Source organism: Polypterus senegalus, chromosome 16 (assembly GCF_016835505.1).
Source record: "Polypterus senegalus isolate Bchr_013 chromosome 16, ASM1683550v1, whole genome shotgun sequence".
Classification (NCBI taxonomy): Eukaryota; Metazoa; Chordata; class Cladistia; order Polypteriformes; family Polypteridae; genus Polypterus; species Polypterus senegalus.
The window spans coordinates 82,066,902-82,088,601 of record NC_053169.1 but is presented as its reverse complement, the minus strand read 5'-3'; the positions used below and the strand labels follow the sequence as shown (position 1 = coordinate 82,088,601).

At 42.3% G+C, this 21,700-nt stretch overlaps 1 long non-coding RNA gene across 1 annotated transcript; it reads left to right on the top strand.

Moving 5' to 3' along the window:
• Positions 1–1,826: 1,826 nt before the first annotated feature.
• Positions 1,827–21,389, top strand: LOC120516798. The gene is made up of 3 exons (XR_005630917.1): positions 1,827–1,865; positions 19,981–20,169; positions 21,096–21,389. It is a non-coding gene; the product is annotated as an uncharacterized LOC120516798 (long non-coding RNA).
• Positions 21,390–21,700: the final 311 nt, after the last annotated feature.

Genomic DNA, 21,700 nt, shown 5'->3' with positions numbered 1-21,700 from the left:
AACATTTTATTTGCCTTTTTAATTGTTTCTGTACATTGCTTAGTCAATGAAAATTTTATGTCAACAGAAACCTTGAAAACCTTTTCAGAGGTTACCTCCTGTACCTCTGAGTATATTAGTTTCCGTGTTTATAAACAGTCTGTTCCCTGAAATTAACGATGAACTCACTATAGGCACAATTTGGAGAAAACTTTATGCAAGGTTATTGCTGTAGCACCACATATTGACGCTAGAATTAATGAACGAAAATATGAGAAGGTTCATTGAAAAAGCGTAGGGGTGCAGAGCGGCTGCATTCACTTCTTCTTCTTCTATATCTTTGTCTACTTCACAGGAAGGATAGGAAACCTTGGAATTTGGGCAGACTGTTGTCAGAATAAAAGAATGACAACGTAGAGCACAAGAAAATCTGTGGTACTATTGTCACCATTTCGGGTACGTGTGTGGCTAAATGTCCCAAACTGCAGGGAAATTGAAGTGCTTGCTTTATTGTTGGGTTATTGTGCTGGGGAGGCAGGATAAAGAAGAGGGACACCTCACGCCTGGACAAACTGGTGAGGAAGGCAGGCTCTATTGTAGGCATGGCGCTGAGCAGGCTCCTGTCACTCATGGAGAATCCACTGCGTCCACTGAACAGGATCATCTCCAGACAGAGGAGCAGCTTCAGCGACAGACAGACTGCTGTCACCAACCTGCTCCACTGACAGACTGAGGAGACCTCACACTATGCGACTCTTCAATTCCACCCGGGGGGGTAAACGTTAACATTATACAAAGTTATTGTTCATTATACCTCCATTGTTATCACTCTTTAATTTAATATTGTTTTTTTATCAGTATGCTGCTGTTGGAGTATGTGAATTTCCCCTTGGGATTATTAAAGTATCTATCTATCTATCTATCTATTGTGACAGATTACGGGTTTTTCTCGCACCCTTGTACCCTCGGACCACACGTCAGACACCAGATAAAAGTCCAATCATAGGATTTATTATAATAATAAAGTGCACAAAGCACGCTCCTCTCCACAATTCTCAATAAACAATCAAATACCAATAACAAATAACCAATAAACCAATCCTCCACTCCCAGACGCTTAGCCCCCCTGCCTCCCAACTCAGCTCATTGTCTGGGAGCTCCCACAGTCCTTTTATACTCCCTGACCCGGAGGTGTTCCTGCCCAACAGTCCACAAGTCCTTATTCCTTCCGGGTCAGGGTAAACAATGCTTTTTCTCACCCCGGAAGCCCGTCGCTCTTCCTATGACGAACTTCCGGTCATAGGGCACGAAGAACTCTTCGGTCCTCCCTGCAGCTCCCTCTCGTGGCCCCCATGGCATTCAGCAGGGTGGTGCATAAAAACTCCATTGTCCAGAATGCCCTGCTGGTCTTCTGGGGACCTCCATGCTGCAAGGAGGGCTCCACCTGGCGGCTTGGGGGTATTGGCCGGGATAAACAGCCGGCCATCCTCCACATTATCTATCTATCTATCTATCTATCTATCTATCTATCTATCTATCTATCTATCTATCTATCTATCATATAGTGCCTTTAATATCTATCTATCTATCTATCTATCTATCATATAGTGCCTTTAATATCTATCTATCTATCTATCTATCTATCTATCTATCTATCTATCTATCTATCATATAGTGCCTTTAATATCTATCTATCTATCTATCTATCTATCTATCTATCTATCTATCTATCTATCTATCTATCTATCTATCATATAGTGCCTTACATCTATCTATCTATCTATCTATCTATCTATCTATCTATCTCCTTCCTGTTCTTGCTGTCGCTGTGCATGCTGGGTGGTTGTCTCGAGTGTGAGCGAGTGGAACTGGTGGTGGACGCTGAGGTGAGTGTGGTGATTCTTTTTTCTTCTAATTTTCTAGTTTCTTATTTCTATCTTTTCTTTGGTGAAAACAGCTACACTTGTTTTTGTACTGAGTGGCTTAGGCCACGGCAGCCGCAATGGCTGCTAATCTTGAGCGTTTGAGCCGCCGCCATGGGATTAAACTTATATCGGAGGAGTTTGTTCCTTTAGAGGCGGGGGTTTTGGCGGTAGGCGAAGTGGTCGGATGTGACAATATTAAGTCAGCTTCACGAATGAGCGGGAATATCGTGGTTTTTTTGAGCTCTGTGGATTTAGTTCCGACAGTGGTTGAGAAGGGGGTGGTTATTAATGGCTCCTTTGTACAGGGTTCCCCTTTAGCCGTCCGTCCCGTAGAGTAACAATTTCAAATGCGCCGCCTTTTCTCAAAAATGAAACTATAGCGAAAGAGTTGGAGCGGCATGGGCGTCTGGTATCGAAAATTCGGCACATTCCTTTAGGTTGTAAATCGCCTGATTTAAAACATGTCTTGTCATTTAGGAGACAAGTTTTTATGGTTTTAAATAGAATGGATGACGAATTAAATGTGGCAATGAAGTTTAGAGTGGACGATTTCGATTATGTGATTTTCGTCACTTCTAACGAAATGAAATGTTTTGGGTGCGGGAGTGAAGCACATTTAATTAAACAGTGTCCTGAGAGACAGCAAGGGAGCAAGAAAACTGGCCGTACAAACACAGAAATAGAGGGGCAGAAAGTGGAAGATCACGAAATTGTGGCTGATGGCGCAGAGGCGCAAGGTGATAAGAATAAAATGCTACTAGAGCTGAAGGGCAGGAGAATCAAGTGCCGCCCAGAGATGAGCCGAATGAAGGCGGTAGTGAAACGGTAGATCAAACAGCGACTGCAGCAGAAAGTGTGTGGGGAGAAATTGATATGGATGAGGGAGGCAGCAACGAGACAGAGGAAAAAAGTGAATTTAAACGTCCTGCTCAAAAAAGGCAAGGAGAAAGAGAAGATCGGGCACGAAAGAAAATTGTTTTAAGTCAGGGCTCGGGGGTCGTTGGAGAGGATCCCGCCTATGGTCCTTGTCAGGAGGATTTTCCGTCTTCGCGGAGACGGCCGATAACGTCTCAAATGCGGGAGTGTCGGGGAAGAAACGACGACGGTAATATCTCCGATGGGTCTGCTGCCTCGGAGCCCCCAGAGTTAAAAGCCAGGGGGGGTTACAGCGCTCAAAGTGTGAAAGAGTTTTTGGTGAATACCGCCGGAAAAAAGGGGGTGGATGTGGCCGAATTTTTCCCTGACATTGACCTCTTTCTATCGTCTGTCCGCGGGTTGCGACGAGACAAAGCAGCCTCCGCAATGTTTGATGTTAAAGAGCTCGTGAGGCTAAAGAATTTAACAAGTAAACTGAGAAAACAGTCCAATCTAAACACCACCTAATGGCTAAGCCCCCTGTTAAATCTACTCCACAGTCTTTGTGGTGGTCCCTGTGTTTCATTGTGTGTTCATCTATCTATTCTGTTACCATGGCAAGTGTACACATAGGAACCCTAAATATTAACGGTGGGAGAAGTCCAGATAAGAGGGTCGCATTGTTTGATTTTATCAGACAAAAGACTTGAATGTCACCTTTCTACAAGAAACCCACATTGATGAGCAAAATCAGTGGGAGTGGAGCAGAGATTGGAAGGGGGACATTTTATTTAGTAATGGGACAAATGTTAGTGCTGGAGTGGCCATTTTATTTCTTGGAGGACTTCAAGTAGAAGTTTGCAGCACTGATGAGCTGGTGAAAGGGACTCCTGAAAGTGACGGTGAAACTTCAAGGCAGTGTCGTCACTTTCATTAATGTGTACGCGAATGAGGGTGAGGAGAGGCTCCACTTCTTTAACAAGTTAGGAGATCTTTTATCCAAGTGTGACCCTGAGGAAGTGGTGGTGTTAGGAGGGGATTTTAATTGTACACTTGATACCAGAATAGACAGAAATAATGGGCTGGAACCGCACCCTCGCTCAGCACGAGCTTTAGGTAAAATAATTAAGGACATTGGGCTGGAAGATGTATGGAGGGCTAAAATGGGGCCTGTCGGCAATACACCTGGGGGGACGAGTGGAAATACGATCTCAATGGCGAGACTCGATCATTTTATAGTTTTAAGCACCTGTTAGGTTTATTTAAGGTGTGCTCTATTGTGCCTACTGGATTCTCTGATCACAGTTTGGTGTGTTGTACACTTATTTGTAACACTTACAGACCCGTAGTCCATACTGGCATTTTAACACACTCCTCCTTAAAGATCAGAACTTTAAAGAGTTATTTGTTCATTTCTGGGGAGGCTGGAAGGCTATGAAGAAGGAGTTCACCAGCTTACAACAGTGGTGGGAGGTTGGGAAGAGTCACATCCGGGCCTTGTGTCAGGAGTATACCAGAAATGTCACCCAAGTATTGCGGTCAGAAATGGCAGCTTTAGAAATTAAAATAGCTGAATTTCAACAGCTTCTAGAGAAGGGTCCAAATGAGCAGCTTCAGGCGAGCCTGACTTCTGCTAAACTGGGGTTGGCTCACCTGCTTGAGACCAGAGCTCAGGGGGCTTTAGTGAGGGCCCGCTTTCAACGACTGACTGAGATGGATGCACCAACTCAATATTTTTGGTTTAGAGAAAAAAAACTCGCAGAGTAAAATCTTACATTGCATAAGAACACCCGATGGCAGTGAGACACAAGAGCCCAGTGAAATAAGGCAGGTGGTCCGCGAATTTTATGAACTTCTGTTTGCTGCAGATGGAGATGGTGGCAGTGAAGACCAACAGGCCTTTTTGCAGGACTTACCGCAGCTGCCCAATGCAGATGTGGCACAGCTAAATAGAGAGGTGACCTTTGCAGAACTCACCACAGCCCTGGGACAGCTGAAAACAGGGAAGGTCCGGAATCGATGGAATACCAGTGGAGTTTTATAAAGAGTTCTGGGATGTCATCGGCCTGGACTTATTGGAAGTGTTCGATGGAGTTTTAAACTGGCTTGTTACCGCAGAGCTGCCGTAGAGCCGTGATCACGCTGCTGCGAAGAAGGAGACTTGTGTCTCATTAAGAACTGGCGCCTGTGTCTCTCTTATGCGCTGATTATAAAGTTCTCTCTAAAGCCTTAGCCAACAGGATGGTCCAAGTTTTAGGGAGAGTGGTGCATCCTGATCAGAATTACTGCGTGGCTGGCAGGTCCATCTTTAATAACATTTTTTTAATTCGGGACATTTTGGCTGCTGCAGAACTGTTTGGTTTTCAGACTGGTCTTATTTTTCTTGACCAGGAAAAGCTTTTGACAGGGTCAGTCACTCATTTTATGGAATGCCATGAAGGCGTTTGGGTTTGGGGGGTCTTTTATTAAACATATTCGCTTACTTTATAGTGACATTTCTGGTATCATAAAGGTCAATGGTGGCTTGTGTGCACCTTTCAGTGTCAGAAGAGGAGTCAGACAGGGATGTTCTTTGTCCGGCATGTTATATGCTCTGGCGCTGGAGCCTTTCCTGGTGCACCTGAGGAAGGTGCTGACTGGTCTCTCCATCCCCAACTGCAACATGGACCCTGTGAAAGTCACTGCTTATGCAGATGATCTTGCTGTGGTCATCACAAGCCAGAAGGATTTGGACAAATTAACTGATTGTCTGAGGAATTACAGCAAAGCATCTTCGGCTAAAGTGAATTGGAACAAAAGTAGTGCAGTGTTGGTTGGGAACTGGAAGGATGTAGTCCTCCTCGACTGAAGGGGTCTGCAGTGGACAACTGGAGGCTTCCTGTACCTGGGAGTCCATCTCGGAGATGACCACTACATCCAAAAGAACTGGGAGGGTCTGTTGGACAAGGTTACAGCTCGGCTTGCCAAGTGGAAGTGGATACTCCCTCAGTTATCCTATAGAGGACGGATGCTGGTCATTAATAACCTGGTGACCTCCAGCCTGTGGCATAAGTGTATTTGTCTACAACCTCCACCTTTGCTTGTTCAGCAGATACAGAAGGCGATCATGGATTTTTTTTGGACTGGTACCCATTGGATACAGAAGGGCGTTCTATTTTTACCATTGGATGAAGGCGGACAAGGACTTATTGACATTACCAGCAGGATTGCTGCTTTCCGCCTTCAGACCATTCAAAACTGCTGTATCCTGTCGAGCAGAGCCAGTGGATGAACTTAGCCGTACTCTTCTTTAAACAAGCCAGGCATATGGGACTTGGGAAAAGTTTACTGCTGTGCCACTTAGATAAGATCAAGACTTTACAGGTGCCAGGTTTTATAAAAGCCTTCTAGCAGCGTGGCAACTGCTGTTGATAAAAAAGGACTGTGATGACCTCTCCACATTTTGGGTCCTTCATGAACCACTGTTCTACAATCCTGCTGTTGGCACTGCTACAGGACTTTCTGAAAATTGTATTAATCATTTCATAATACATGGAATAACCACAATAAAGGACATAATTGACTGGGAAAATTACACTTGGAAAAGTGCACAAGTGGTAGCAGTGGAGACAGGGTACACTCAGTCCGCCTAATGGAGAAGTTTCTGTGGCAGGTACAATCATCAATGGACAGGGAATCCATGACACTCCTGCACGGAATTTTCTCATCACAATTGAAGCCAACTGACGAAACACCTTTTCCAACGCTTACTGTGTCTCCGGCTGTTGAACTGAGGGATGGTGAGACTAATGTTTTAGCCTTAAGTTCTCTAGAGGCGTTATCTCTACCTACAGTGCCGGGGAAACAGCTGTACAGGATTTGTGTGAAGGTGAACAACCTGGAGCAGCTGAGGACACGAAGACACGACACACCATGGAGAGACAAGCTTGGAGCCCCTCAAGGACTGAACCCCGCATGGAGGTCGTTGTACAAGCCGCCATTGGCCAGTAGGGTGGGAGACCTGCAGTGGAGGTTGGTACATGGGATACTAGCGGTGAACTCCTTCTTATCGATTATATGTCCGGGGGTCTCAGATTGCTGCCCTTTTTGTGGTCTGAGGGAAAGTGTCTTTCATGCATTTATGTATTGTGAGAGGCTCCAGACCTTTTTTAGTGAAATTGAAAGAATAGTAGAAGGGCTGGGGGTCCCGTATAATGGCACGGTGTTTGTGTTTGGGGTTAGAATTACAAAACACACCAGAGAAAATATGAACTTAATTAATTTTATTATCGGGCAAGCAAAACTGTCAATATGGAAGACCCGTAAAAACAAGATTACTGGGAGTGGAAATGAAAATGTTGTTGTATTTTTAGAAAAGTATGTGAAAGTAGGATATTAGTGGATTTTAATTTTTATAAGTCCACAAATAATTTAGCAAAGTTTAAGGAAATGTGGTGCGTGAATAATGTGCTTTGTGTATGTGATGAAGATAATTTGCAATTTGTGCTTTGACTTTGGTGTTTCATTCCTTTATAAATTGGGTGGATAAATTGAGAATAAGTGGGATTGGAGGGTGGAAACAATGGGGGGGATTAGATAAATATATACTCCAAGAACAATATGAATATGTAATGGTTTAAAAATGAATATTCATCATTAGGAAAGTGTGTACGTGTTTTTTTGTAAGACTTAAGATTTTGAGTTTTACTGTGTTTTTTTGTATTTATTCCTGTGTTTATTTAATAAAGTTTGCTTTTAAAAATAAAATAAAAAAAATATCTATCTATCTATCTATCTATCTATCTATCTATCTATCTGTCTTATTGAGGTGGTCGTTTGTAGTCAAACCCTGAAAAATGTGGTAATAATTCTAGCCACTACAGAAAAAGATAACTGCTCCACTTTGATTGTCTTAGAAGGCACAGAGAATTTTATTAGTATACAATTATGAAATAAACAATGTATTTAACCAATTCCCTTATCTGTTTATCCAAAATGAATCTTGATTAACAGGGTTTTTGGAAGCTTCAACCCCTCTCTTCTCTATGAATGTGGGAAACCTTCATGTGAAACAAATAACCTTTCTTGTGCTTAATTGTCAAAATCCCTGTATCATCTTAGGATATCCATGGCTAGTGAAACACAACCCAGTCGTTGATTGGAATAAGGGCCAAATCCTGAAGTGGGATTGTGATTGTTTCCAGCAATGTATTAAAAGATCTACCACCACCCAACCACCCCCGGACGGTCAATTGTGGGAAGGTGGATCTTTACCCGTTTAATGCCAAGAGTATGAAGATCATAATCACTACATCTTTTACTACTAGTTGTTCACCTCTAGCAGAACAATCTGAATTAATTATAAAGGCTAACAATGGTCCCTCAACTGCAGCGTCAGGGGTCCAGCCCCCCTAAGCTCCAAAGACAATTAACAAAAACATACCTTACAGGAACTAATATAAACCACAATAACATCACTTGAAAACTTAAACATGTCATAAGAAAATAACAAGAAACTAGACTAAACTTAAACATTAAAATGAAAGAATAATGAAGAATAATGAGGAAGGAATAATAAAATAAACAAACTTAATAACTGAAAAGAGAAAGCAGGGATGGAGCCATGGTTAAATAATAACATAGCCTAGTTGACAAACAAATCGCGTTGTTATTTTGAGCTGAGTAAAGCATTATTAAACAGGAACACTCAGACTTGCTGTATAAAAGAAGGCTGCGTCTGTTAACCACCTACAGACTTGCTTGGGTAAGGCCATGTTCATTTGATCTTTTGCTTCAACTCATCCAACTTGCAGGGAAAACTCAGGGGTTGGAGGCAGGATTGGCACTCCAGCCACTGTAAAAACCCTCACATTGTTCCATTACATTTGAACAAGTGTGGTGCTGAGGTGTCACCCATTGTACAGCTGTGCTTGGGTCCTAATTTGGGATCCTGAGATGGTTCATTGTGTGGTGGTTGTGTCAACATGCTGTATCACTGCTGGTCTGAACCTCACTCTCTCGGTTGCTTCTGAAACATGCTAATACACACATTTCAAGACTCAGGGATGGAGTCTAAATTAGGAGAATGGTTGTTTTGCCTTCTTGAATGCTATGTGACTACAATTCTTATGCTGCACTGTGGACATTCATATCAGGGCTCGTCTCAAGGCATGCTGCCACCCAGTGTACGGGTGAATGACCTTCTGGGAGGCAATCTCTCACTGCTTCACTATTCTCCAGGCCTCCTAAACAGGAAAGGGGTGCTTCTCCACCCAAATTGTCCATCCATTATTTGGGCCATCCAGCTAGGTAAGGCACACCCACCCATTACTGCTGGGATGCCAGTTACACTGCACCCACTGCCACAGTGCCACTCCATGCCCACCTCCTGGCATGGCTGGGAGGGGAAATGAGAAACATCCCTTACTGACCATCAACTATACCTGCCTCCTGGCCCCTGTTAAGGGAACAGGGTCCATCCCTGCTGGGATGGTGGTCCGTCCATCACAATATGTATATATTAACCTTCTGCAGTTTATTATGATATATTTTATTTTGACTTGCTTCTCAATATAAACTCTCATGCTTTTAGGGACTATATTGCTCATCTAACATAAGGGATGCAAAAGTATATCAATCAGTGAAGTCCACTATATAAAAAATAGAGAGTGGGATGGCTGGGATCCTGTGATGTACACCTCATTCTAACAACCTCCAAGATGGGATACTAGCTGAAGAGAATGCAAAGCATTTCACTCAAAAAAAGGTTTACTTTACTGTTTACTGTACAAACTGAAGAAAAAGTCACACAGAAGCATGTGACTCTGATAAATGAGGCTATAAAAAGAGTAGAGACGCATCTTGATGAGTAATGTGCTACAGCGGCTTCAGACAGACTGACCTTAATAAATACACAGCGTTTCCTACAGTAGAAATATTGCACGTCATAATAGCAGAATGCTGACTCTATTTCTCCTCCCTTATTAGTTACAATAACACAGACAAGCACATGACACAGACCTACTAGTGCAAACCTGACGACTTCTTAGAAATGGAAAATTATAGGTAAGTTGAGAAAAGAAAAAAGCCCTTTTTTGTGTGAACCCCTGAAGTATTTTCTTTTAAATATAAAAAGTCATTGTACTGCACTCCTGCCCTCAGTTGTTCCATGATTAAATCCAATTTCTCATCTCTGCTGGTTAAATAACGTAACAGTTTTCTCCCTCTATAAAAAGCCGTTGTGCATTTTTCAAACTGGGTTCATGTTTTCCTTCATTTTGGCTGCCTGCCCATCCCTTTCTAAAAACACATGGACGCCAGGCACAAGGAGTCTTAGCCAATTTGAAGAAGAAAAAAAATAAATAAATAAAATAAGCCAATCTTCGTCTCTGTGCAAACCGGCATTATTTAAAAATCAAGTTACAACTTTTTTTGCATTTTAAATTCAGCACTGGCTGACCGTTACTCATCATAACACGTTTTTTATATCCATCCATCCATTTTCCAACCCGCTGAATCCGAACACAGGGTCACGGGGGTCTGCCGGAGCCAATCCCAGCTAACACAGGGCAGGGAGCCAACCCACCACAGGACACACACAAACACCAAGCACACACTACGGCCAATTTACAATCGCCAATACACCTAACCGGCATGTCTTTGGACTGTGGGAGGAAACTGGAGTGCATGGAGGAAACCCACGCAGACACGGGGAGAACATACAAACTCCACGCAGGGAGGACCTGGGAAGCAAACCTGGGTCTCCTAACTGCGAGGCAGCAGCGCTACCACTGCGCCACCGTGCCACCCTACGTTTTTTTACATTATATCAAAAATGGAATATATGGACTCAAAAATTAGAATGTAATAAAAAATTTCAAAACCATCATCGTAGTTAATAAAGAATGATATGGTATTGTAGTGAGTAGCAATGCAGAGTCCAGGGTTCAAGCAGTCTGTTTTCCTTCCAGATCATCTGATTTTCCTCCCACATCCCAAAGATGAATAAGGTAAGGCTAAATAGGTATGAGGGACTGCCACCCTCCTTCCCAAATCTGGTTGCATGCAATGTGCCCCTAAAGGCTCCAGACTTATGAAACCCTACAATCTGATTAAGTAAATTCAGGAGATAGATGTTTAGGTAGAGAGAAATAAGGTTCAAACTTCTGGCACTTTACAGCTAAATGTGGAACTCAATGAGGGTTTCCCAAATATTTAGGCACTTGGGTTGCCAGTAATTGAATCATGATAATATTAAGTAGCACGCTGTGTAAAAGAGAGTTGACAAGTATCAACCTATGGCTGTTCATTTTAATGAGTCAACATGGTGGGTGTTTGGGACAATGTAAAAGGATGTGTGTTTGATAATCTTCAAAGTAAATATAACCCTTGTGATAAAAATAACTCGCAAGAAAAGTCAAAAAGAGTTGTTGAATGACCCCCTATATTGTCCGACAGACAAAGATGAAAAGCATGTGGTCCAATGAATCAAAATAGATCACAGAAAACATTTATAGCGTTTTTATAGACAAAATGGTGGAAGGAAGTGACATGGTGGAAATGACATCATCGGGAATGGCCGGAAATGACGTCATTATCGCAGCACCAGGAGTGATGTGATCAGAGCTGGCCGGAAGCGACGTCCTTATGGTAGTGCCAGAAATTATGTCATCAGAGATGGCCAACACAGTTGCGTGTTGTGTTGTTGCAGCCATTTTGTGAGCCCAGAAGTAAGGTAGGCGTGTTCTTATTTTTCTTCTTTATTTCCGTTGACAAAGAGAAAGAGACATCAGTGCACATAACCAACCCTATACCTGGTGAAGTAATACTCATCTTTGGACTTGATGGCTGCTTCCTAATCGCGCATCTATGACACCGTATATAACCCTAATTATGTCCATAATTGTTTAATATGAACTTGTTCTTTGTCTTCTTGAAATTGAATCAATACATTTTTCATAGTGAAATGTTGTGTTGCTTTATGCCTTTCAGTATTTAGGAATTATGAAGTATACAACTCAATGCGACACATTCAGTTACAGGACCCAATGCTTTTGTTCAGCTCAACAATCCATTTTGCATCTCTGCTTTTGTTTAGTCAAGATCTCATCTGTGGGAGGAAACCAGAGCACCTGTTTGGTGTGCGGATATGTGTGTGTGTTAACCCTGTAATGGACTGGCGCACTGTCCAGGGTTTGATCCTGCCTTGAGCCCTGTGCCAGCTGGGTGAGGCTCCAACATCACCCATGACCCTGGTCTGGATTAAGCAGGTTAGAAAATGACATTGCAAGATCTCATCTGCCACAAGGCATGAACCTGTAATAGATGAGAAGATTTACAGATCTCTTCTTCTTCTTCTTCCTCTTCATCTTTTCCCACTTCTGTGTGGGGTCAATGTGTATGATTACCCTTCTCCAAACAGCTTGGTCCTGCACCTTCTCACCGGTCAAGCCCTTTTCCTTCACATCTCCTTTTACTTTATCCATCCCCCTCCTCTTTGACTCCTTCACTTTCTCTTTCTCTGTAGGTCCATTCCCATCTCTCTTCTTTTACTTTATCCATCCATCTCTGCTTTGGCCTCCCTTGCTTTCCCCTGTACTTTCATTCCCATCACTCATATTCATTGTCTCTCCTGTCACTTGTCACTTCAACTTCAACCTACTTCCTAGACTTTCTCTGTCAGTAAACCTAGTATCATGAGTTCTGAAGATGATGACACAAGTATACTGAAAGAGGCTACCTGCTGTGCCACCCTGCTATCTTAATTACTTCTCTATTAATTATTATGATATATGCACTGTGGTCCCCGGCTGGGGCTGGAACCCGGCCGGGACGCCCAGGAGGACGAGAGGAGGGCTTGTGCCTCCTCCAGACTGCGAGGGGGCGTCCGTCCTGGTTATGTTGGGGGCCTCGGGTAAAGGGCTTGGAAGCCCAGCTCTGTAGGGACCCTTGGCCACCACCACGCGGCGCCCCAGTGCCTTATTATCCCGGGGGCCCGGCACTTCCGCCACACCAGGAAGTGCCGGGGGGAAGACGACAGGGGACACCCGGACGGCTTCTGGGTGCGCAGCCGGCACTTCCGCCACATGGGGGTGTGTCCGCGGGAGATTGCCGGGAAGCAGCTGGAACCCATTCGGGTTCCTATAAAAGGGGCCGCCTCCCTCCAGTCTTTAGTGGATGTCGGGTGGAAGTGGACAGAGCTGGAGAGAGGACTGGAGGCGGCCAGGAAAGAAAGGCACAGGAACTGTGAGCCCTGGACTTTGGGGAATCGGTGCAGAAGGCACTGGGGTTTGTGGTGCACATGATCCTTGTATATATTGTAAATAAACGGTGTGTTGGGTGAAACAAAGATGTCCGTCTGTCTGTGTCCGGGTCAGAGTTCACAGCACCCTGTTAACATTGAAACCAGAAAACACTTTAAAAATGTCAGTTTTAAATATTTTTAGGTGTGGTTCTTGTATGCACACAATGAGCAACAGAAACTAGCTTGTACATAACATTCTCAAAGCTGCTTAATCTTATTCTATGTCACTAGAAGGCAAGGGGGCGAGGTAGGAATTAACCCTGGATCAAGAATCTGTCTACCATGGGACCCACTCACATACCCACCCATGACACCAAATTAGAGCTGCCAGGTCTTTCCAAACGTAAGAGAAAAACTGGAAAACCTGGAGAAGGAAAAAAATATCTGTGGGGAAATTAACTCAACACATATATTACCAGGTTCAGACTTCCAAACTACAATGGCACATTCATGACACGGCAATGTTAAGTGCTGTGCCAAGACAAGACTGTCAAGTACAAAAGCATCTCAGTCCAAAAGCAACTAGCCTACACACTGGGGTCTGCCAAAAACAATGCCAGGCAACTTTACAAGATGGGAGCAGATAAGCTGATGACTCAGTACAAATACTGACCTGGCATATATATATATATACATATATATATATATATATATATACAGTGCATCCGGAAAGTATTCACAAAGCATCACTTTTCCACATTTTGTTATGTTACAGCCTTATTCCAAAATGGATTAAATTCATTTTTTTCCTCAGAATTCTACACACAACACCCCATAATGACAACGTGAAAAAGTTTACTTGATTTGCTGTGAATACTTTCTGGATGCACTATATATATATATATATATATATATATATATACTCACAAGCAGCTTGGGGCCAGACCCAGCCAGGACGCTGGGAAGAACTGGGAGGTGGTGTGTACGTCCTCCGGGCCACAAAGGAGCAACTGCCCTGGATCGGGAGAGGACCACGGGAGAGGAGCAAGGAGGCTCAAGCCCATGGCTACCGCCAGGGGCCACCCCAAGTCTCAGAGGGCCCGGGAAACATCTATTGCTGCCACACCCAGGAACATGGAGGATGATCCTTCCAGGGACGCCTGGAGTGCTTCCGTGTGCTCTCAGCACTTCCGCCACACAAGGTGGGAATAAAAGGGGCCGCCTCCCTACAGTCTGGGAGCTAGTGTCGGGAGTGGGAGCAGGACGAAGCTCGCATGGAGAGAGGAAAGGCGGCCCATGGACATTTGAAGAGAGGCCCAGATTAAGGGTGATTAGTGCTGGGAGCACTGTGTGCTGTGCAGGACTGTGTTGTTTGGTGAGTAATAAATGTGTGTGTTTTATAAAGATGTGGCCTCAGTCTGATGGTGTCATGTCTCACTATATATATATATACAGGGGGTCCTCGGGTTACGACACAGTTCCGTTCCAACAACAGTGATGTAACCCGAATTTTGGTGTAAGTCGAAAACACACTCTAGCCTAAGTAACTTACCTATCTTAACACATTTGCAAAATCATAATCTAGAACATAAAAACACAAAATCTAAGCCTCAGAAAAAGGAAAAGGACATAAATATACTGTACTGTACACTTTACTGTAGTAATAGAAAAAATGAGTGTAAAAAAAATTCTTACCTTTATTCTTTCTCATGTCTCAATTTGTTTTTATGGGAGTGAGCGTTGTAAACTCGAAATGTTTTATGTCGAAACGTTGTAACCCGAGGACCCCCTGTATATATATATATATATATATAGAGAGAGAGAGAGAGAGAGAGTGATGTGAGTGTCACCAACTTGCAAAAGAGAGAAGGAGGTGAATCCAGGTTTATGGAAATATCAGCTTTATTGTAGTGAAAACAGGAACGGTCTTAGCATTTATTCAAACGGGAGCTACCACTTCAGTACACACAGACACAGCAATCAAGCAGTGATGTTGTTGCTCATCCTTCATTAACTCCTTTTTTAGGTTTAGGAACAGATGGCCTCCCTCATTAGGTTTGTTCAGTGGCTACAGATCAGTGGCTGGAGCCCGCTCATTCTGGAGGAGGGAATACAGAAAAATGAATGCAAGACCAGGCCAATGACTGATTTTAAATATTGGGCGATAGATGCATTACGCAGTGAGCCTGCAAACTTGTAGTTGCACTGGTGGCGAACAACCAATCCTTGCCTGCGTTAACAGAGTTTCAGCACACAGCACAGCTGTAGGGTTGTCAGGGTCTCAAAAATCCCACTATATATATATATATATATATATATATATATGTTTATATGTTACTGGGCCTCTTCATTGCATTATATATGTGTTTAATTACTTATTTATACATATGTCAGTCAGTCAGCCATTTTGCAACCAGCTATATCCTAACACAGGATCACAGGGTCTGCGGGAGCCAATCCCAGCCAACACAGGGCGCAAGGCAGGAACAAAACCCGGGCAGGTGGGCTGGCACCCTTCCTGGGATTTGTTTCCTGCCTTGCGCCCTGTGTTGGCTGGGATTGGCTCCAGCAGACCAGCAGACCCCCGTGACCCTATAGTTAGGATATAGCGGGTTAGATAATGGATAATGGAAAAGATGTTTTCTAATTATATTCCCTTTTTAGGCGGGTTTGTATATAGTGCGTGAAGCACCTATTATGATAGACGTGTATGTCTGTCTGTCCATCTGTCCACATGATACAACTTAGCCCCCTATGGATGAGTTTTGCTGTACTGTGGCACACTTATTCTTCAAGGAAATTTGTGAAGAAAAATCTAGTTTAATTGGGATATCTTGAACATATCGCACAGTACGCAGTTTTGAAATTTCAGAAACTCCCATTGAAAAGCATTGCCAAAATTTTCAAGCTCTGTCTTAAAAAAAAAAGAAACATTCTGTGCAGCTTCAGCTACAAATTATTTGGAAACTTTCAAAAACTAAATACCCATCATGAAAGAAAAAAATTATGCTAAATGAAAGAAATGAAAACAAAATCTACTTCTACTCTATATTTATAAAATCCTAAGCTTAAAAGTGCAACGATATTGTGCAACGATTTTATGTGATGTTTTTATGTAAAGTTTTATGTCACGCTTTAAATCGGGCTTATTTTAATACCTACATATATATGTTTGGTATAATTTTTTTCAGAATTTATCAGACTTTAATGTGATGTTGTTAGATTTTCAGATTCTTTTTCTGTTTTTAAATTATAAACTAAAATAACAGAGTAAACTTTCTTTCACAGGAACAAACTATTAAAAAAAATATCTATTCACAACACCAATGTTTGTATTTAAGTGATTTAGTTAGCTGAAGGTCGAGTTACGCTGACCCATTGCATACCACTTTAGTTTTCACGTGATTTTTCCTGTTATTTAGTTATTAAGTTTTTTCTAGAAGAATGTCAGTTAAAACGAATGGATCGTTTATTTAGTCTCTTATAAATACTCATTGAGTATAGTGGACCTCAGTTTAACAGGAATACTTCAATCAGTCAGAGAGTAAATATTTTATTCTCATTTCATGATTTTTACTCCATTAAATAATAATTAATTTTTCTTTTACATATTGATAGAATTTCGTGATTTTGACTTCAATAAATAATAATTTTTCTTTTGTAAATTTACAGATTTTACTAATATTCTAGCCACAACTGGGAGTTGGACGCCAAAGGTCACTTAATAATAACAAGAGGTTTGTTTTAACGTACCACGGCCTGCACTGAACACATCGTTTTCCATTTACATGTGAGTCACTTACACAAAATGTAGGTGAGGGTGCGAACGCGTGCACTGCAATTAAAATATCATTTTTACTATATTTCAATTCAATCAGAGTGCCACCCTTGGCCCACTTTCTATAGGTTGCTGACCCCTGAAGTCGATCATACTTGTTAAATATGCTCACTTATGCGCTAATAATTGCAATTTTGAGCATTTTTGGGGTTGCACTTTACTCTTACCTTGGCTCGTCAGAGTAAGTGATTGTACTGGGCAGCCACGCATTCTACCTTACTATTGTTACAGTCTTCTGTGATGGAGGCTGCATATGTTCTCCATGTTTGTGTGAATTGTTGTTCAGATATTTTGGTTTTCCTCCCACATTTCAAATGTGTGTATGCTGGGCTGATTGTAAACTGTGAACTGGTCCAGTGTGAATAAGTATAAATGTGTGCATGCATGGGCCCAACAATAAACTGGTGACCAGTCTGGCATGTTGGGTTCCTTCCTTGTGCCTAGTGCAACCAGTATAGGAAATGACCCCTTGTGAGCGGGAACTGGACTATTAGGTTAGAAAATAGATGTCAGCAATGCCTTTAGTAACCTTAAATAATTATGCAGAGATTGTTAAAACACTTTTTTTGCTGTTGTTTATTCAATATGTTCTGAGAATTTAGTGTACTCACAAAGGGTGAGTATTCCGAACACAAGATGTTTGTTAATTTCTGGAAAACGTTCACCATTTGAAGAAAACAGAATTTCTTCTGTTCATTATTCCGATTCTGGTCCAAATAAACCACTTATACTTTAGGTGAAGCCGGTGCATGGGCTGCCTTGGCATGTAAACATTTGTGACGTTGCAGTCTTCTGTAGGTTAGAATGAGAGGAGATAAACATGTAAGGTGCAGGAAGTCTCAAAACATTAACGGCCTATGTGAAGATGAACCAGTTAAGAGAGTACATCTGAGGGTGATCTCCTCCTGCAGGCATGGCTATTTTCTCAAGTTAAAGACGAGAGTTGAAACTATTTTTGGCACTCCCATGTAATTATACATAGCATGGTGTACTAATCTTTTGCAGCCTCCGGTAACAGTTCTTGTTGTGAGTTTTTATATCCAGTGTGAATCATTGGCCTATAAATGGAGCCTTGACAACCCCTCAGTGTACCTTCATTACAATACATACAGGCACTAAGATGCTTCAAAATCATAATTTATGATCTTTATTATTTCAATGTTAATTTATTGTTGTTAAGTGCAATTTCATTTATTAGCCAAGCAAGCTATATGATAATTACAAATATAATATGAAAAAATTGAATCATGATCAACACAAAACATAATGTTGCAACATAAACAGAGAAACCTCATGCAATGGATAGAAAAATATACCTTGTGACCAGTAGGGGACATTGCAGCACCAGTGACCTCAGACACAACCATCACAACACAAGGTCCGGTACAATAAAAGCTTTATATTTACAAATAACTTACTAAAAGGCCTTGAAAATCATCAATACAATGCAGTTCTTTTCCTTCACTTTTCCTCTCTCCTTCTACTCCTCCAGGTGAGCTTTGTCCTTCTTCCAACCGACTCCAGTTCACCTAGATGAGGCTGAGTGACTTCTTTTATGTTATGTTATGCTAGAGCATACCCTGATGGAAGCACTTCCGGGTCAAATTGAAATCCCACAAGGCAGGGATGATGGATCTCTGCAGTGCCCCCTTGGTGGCACCCATGGAGCCCAACAAGGCTGCCCTATGGGACTACAGTTCCCAGCGTGCCATACGGGTGCCCACACAGGCAGCATTATCCAAGGAGGCTACCACCTAGTGTGTCGGGGAGCATGTAATCCAACCAGGTTGTTTCCCCCTGTCCTTCCAGTACACTGGACTCCCAGGCTGGTATTGTTCCTCTGTCCAATATTGCCAGGATGCCAGTGTACCCACTGCCGCACTGACATCTTCTGCATGTATCCTAGTTGAGGCAGGATGATCTTTACCCTGTTTCTTGTGCCTCTAAAAGGCTGGACTCCCATCCAGTTAAGGAGTCTTGCCCCAACCCAGTTGGGTCACCCACCCATTCATGCCGTCCATCACGACATATACACACAAGAAGGATGGTTTAAAATACCAATTCCAACTATCCTTGACCAGCTGCATTCTGAAGTGTATGCCATAGACAAACAATGACAATTTTCATTTGGATGGTTCCATCATATGCGACACCATACTCACTGAAGGCAGACTGAATTCCACTATGGATACTGAGAAGAGAAAGAAAATACAAAATACTTATTAATGGCAAAAAAAAATTAATGTGTTAACAGCATTACAAAAGAGCAATATGAAACAGCACCATCAGCTGCCTTAATAAATTTATGCAATTCTAAAATAATGAGATTTCAACTTTAATGTAAATGCTGAAGCCAATGAGGCTCCTGTGATATTGATGGGTAGATAAGTCCAAGATTTGTCTCCATAAAGTTAAGGGCTTTGTCTCCTACATTAGTTTAATTAATTCTCTAATTTTTAAAGAGACCCTACCTGAGATCACAGGATACACCCTGAAGTATAGGCATTTGTAAGTTCTACAAGGCAAGGTAGGGTTGAAACATTTACAGTTGCATATGTGACAAGTAGGATGTTAAAAGCAGCCCTTCATATAACTGGACGTGAAGCAGAGATCTATGGTCACTCTTCTCAGTTCAATGCAGTGGTTCTCAAACTGTGGGGCGGCCACCCCTAAGGGGGCGTGAAGATATGAAAAAAAGAAAACAAGAATCGAAAATATGAAAAATACATTTATTGAAACCAAAACAAATTAACTTAAACTATATTCTGATACTAGAAAAATAAATATAGTGTTAGGTTGAGAAACGCTGGTTCAACGTATGAACCTTCTCAACATGGCAGTGAGTACCTTCTGGCACCCAAACTTCTATTCTTTCTCCCTCTCAGTTTTCTGATCCCCGCTTGGTCTAAGAAAAAGATTTGTTTTTTTCCTGTTACTGTTTGCTTCTTATATCTTCTTTCTCATTTCCTGTTTCTCTTTAAACACTATTTACTTCTAATGTATTCATAATAAACACGTATATATTTATTTTTCTGTCTAGACTTTTATAGATATTACTTTTATATTACATGTGTTAATAATTAAATACTTCTGTAATGGTGCCATTAGCCCTTGGCATCAAAAAAGTATTGATCCATCTCTTTATCTCTTTTTATATACAGTATATATTGTAAATGCCCCAGAAGACTGTTGGGCATTCCGCACAGGATGGAGGTGGAATCCTTACCCAGCCAGGATGCCAGAATGGAAGGATGGGCTAAATGGGGGCAATACCCGATCTGGACACCTTATGATCCTTGTCCTGGGTGGGATGCCTGAAAATTAGAAGAACTGGCAGGACAGCTTGGCAGGTAGAAGTTCATCCTCCACTTTAATAGGTGGCAGTGGACACCTGCAGGGCTGCATGGGAGTTGGAGTCCGTATGAAGAGCCCTGTAGGGGTCCCTGCAGATGGTAGAGGGCACTGCTGGGGGAGGATCTCCCAGATTTTCTTACAACCCAGAAGTGCTTCCAGCTGACTGCATTGTGTAACTGGAAGTACTCCCAGGTCCCCAGTAAAAGAGACTGCACTGCCTAGTACAGGCAAGTCAGAGATGGGAGTCAGAGTGGAGACAGGCAACACTCAACTGGAGGAGTTGCAGTTCAGTGGAGGAAGAGGGAGAGACAAGGAAGAAGAAACACAGTGTTTTATTGTTATGCAAGGTATTTCTGTAATAAGCCCCCATTTATTTGAACCCAGGACTATGTTTATGTGTTTGTGCTTGGGACTCTGTAACACCCCCTAACCTTCACAATATGTATATTGTAACAGAAAGAGAGGACAACAACAAAGAGTTGGGGGTGCCAACCTGGCCACTACCTATAATTGGTTCCAGCAAAATCAACTAAACCACGCAAATATTGTGGAGTTGTCTCTGCAGACCTAAGTTCAAAATTGAACTGTCCCAAGACAGCTGAGGTTCTGGTTTAGGGCTCTTCTGACAGGAAGAGGTGGGTCCAGGTGGATGGACACCACAAGTGACATCAGATGGGTTCTAGCCATCAATCAATCGGTCTGCAGAGGGAGGAAGAGAGAGAGGCATTAGGACACAGCACCAATCCCTGGATTGGTGGTAGAACTGCAGTCACTAAAGCCCCACAGGCACATGCGCGTGACAATATCTATATATACTGTCACATACGTGTGCATGGGAGGCAGTCTAAGAGCTTAACTAGGAGTAAGATACAGAACCAAAGGTTGGTGAATGGTACTAATGCCCTTTTTCCCTCTTCCACAGGCCACCAGAACAGAAACCCAACTAAGACTCCGCTAACTTCCGCCACTACATCACGCCCTCCTGCAGACCTCATTTCGGGCTAAAATCCCACACCTTCGTATCCTTCACCTATAAGAACCAAAGCTTTCACTCTGTTAGTCAGTCAATGTTGGACCAGTCCTTTGTGATTACTCTGTTGAAAATGTATCACTTTATTGCTACTCTATACAGGGTGGACTTCCCCAAATCTTTGTCTGTGTTTGTATGCTTTCTTCACAATACATACATATCTCTCTTTTATAATAAAAAATCTTGGGAGACGAGACTTTTTATCCTGTGATGAGATGTGATCTTTTGAAGAGAGACACTTTCACGTCCCACGAAACAAGACTTTGTGTCACGAGACTTAACCATTCCCGGGGCTGGCAATAAAAGACAAATAATAGATGACAACGTATAATGTTGTAAAGAATTAAAAAATGTTGGTGCGTTACACATGCAGAGCAGGTTAGAGATAATAGAAGTACGAATAATCGAAAGTCTCAAAAAATGATAGTAAAGATTGCATTAGCACAAACAAACGGAAATTATTACTCAGTAAAATAACGGAGCAGTGAAAAGATCGA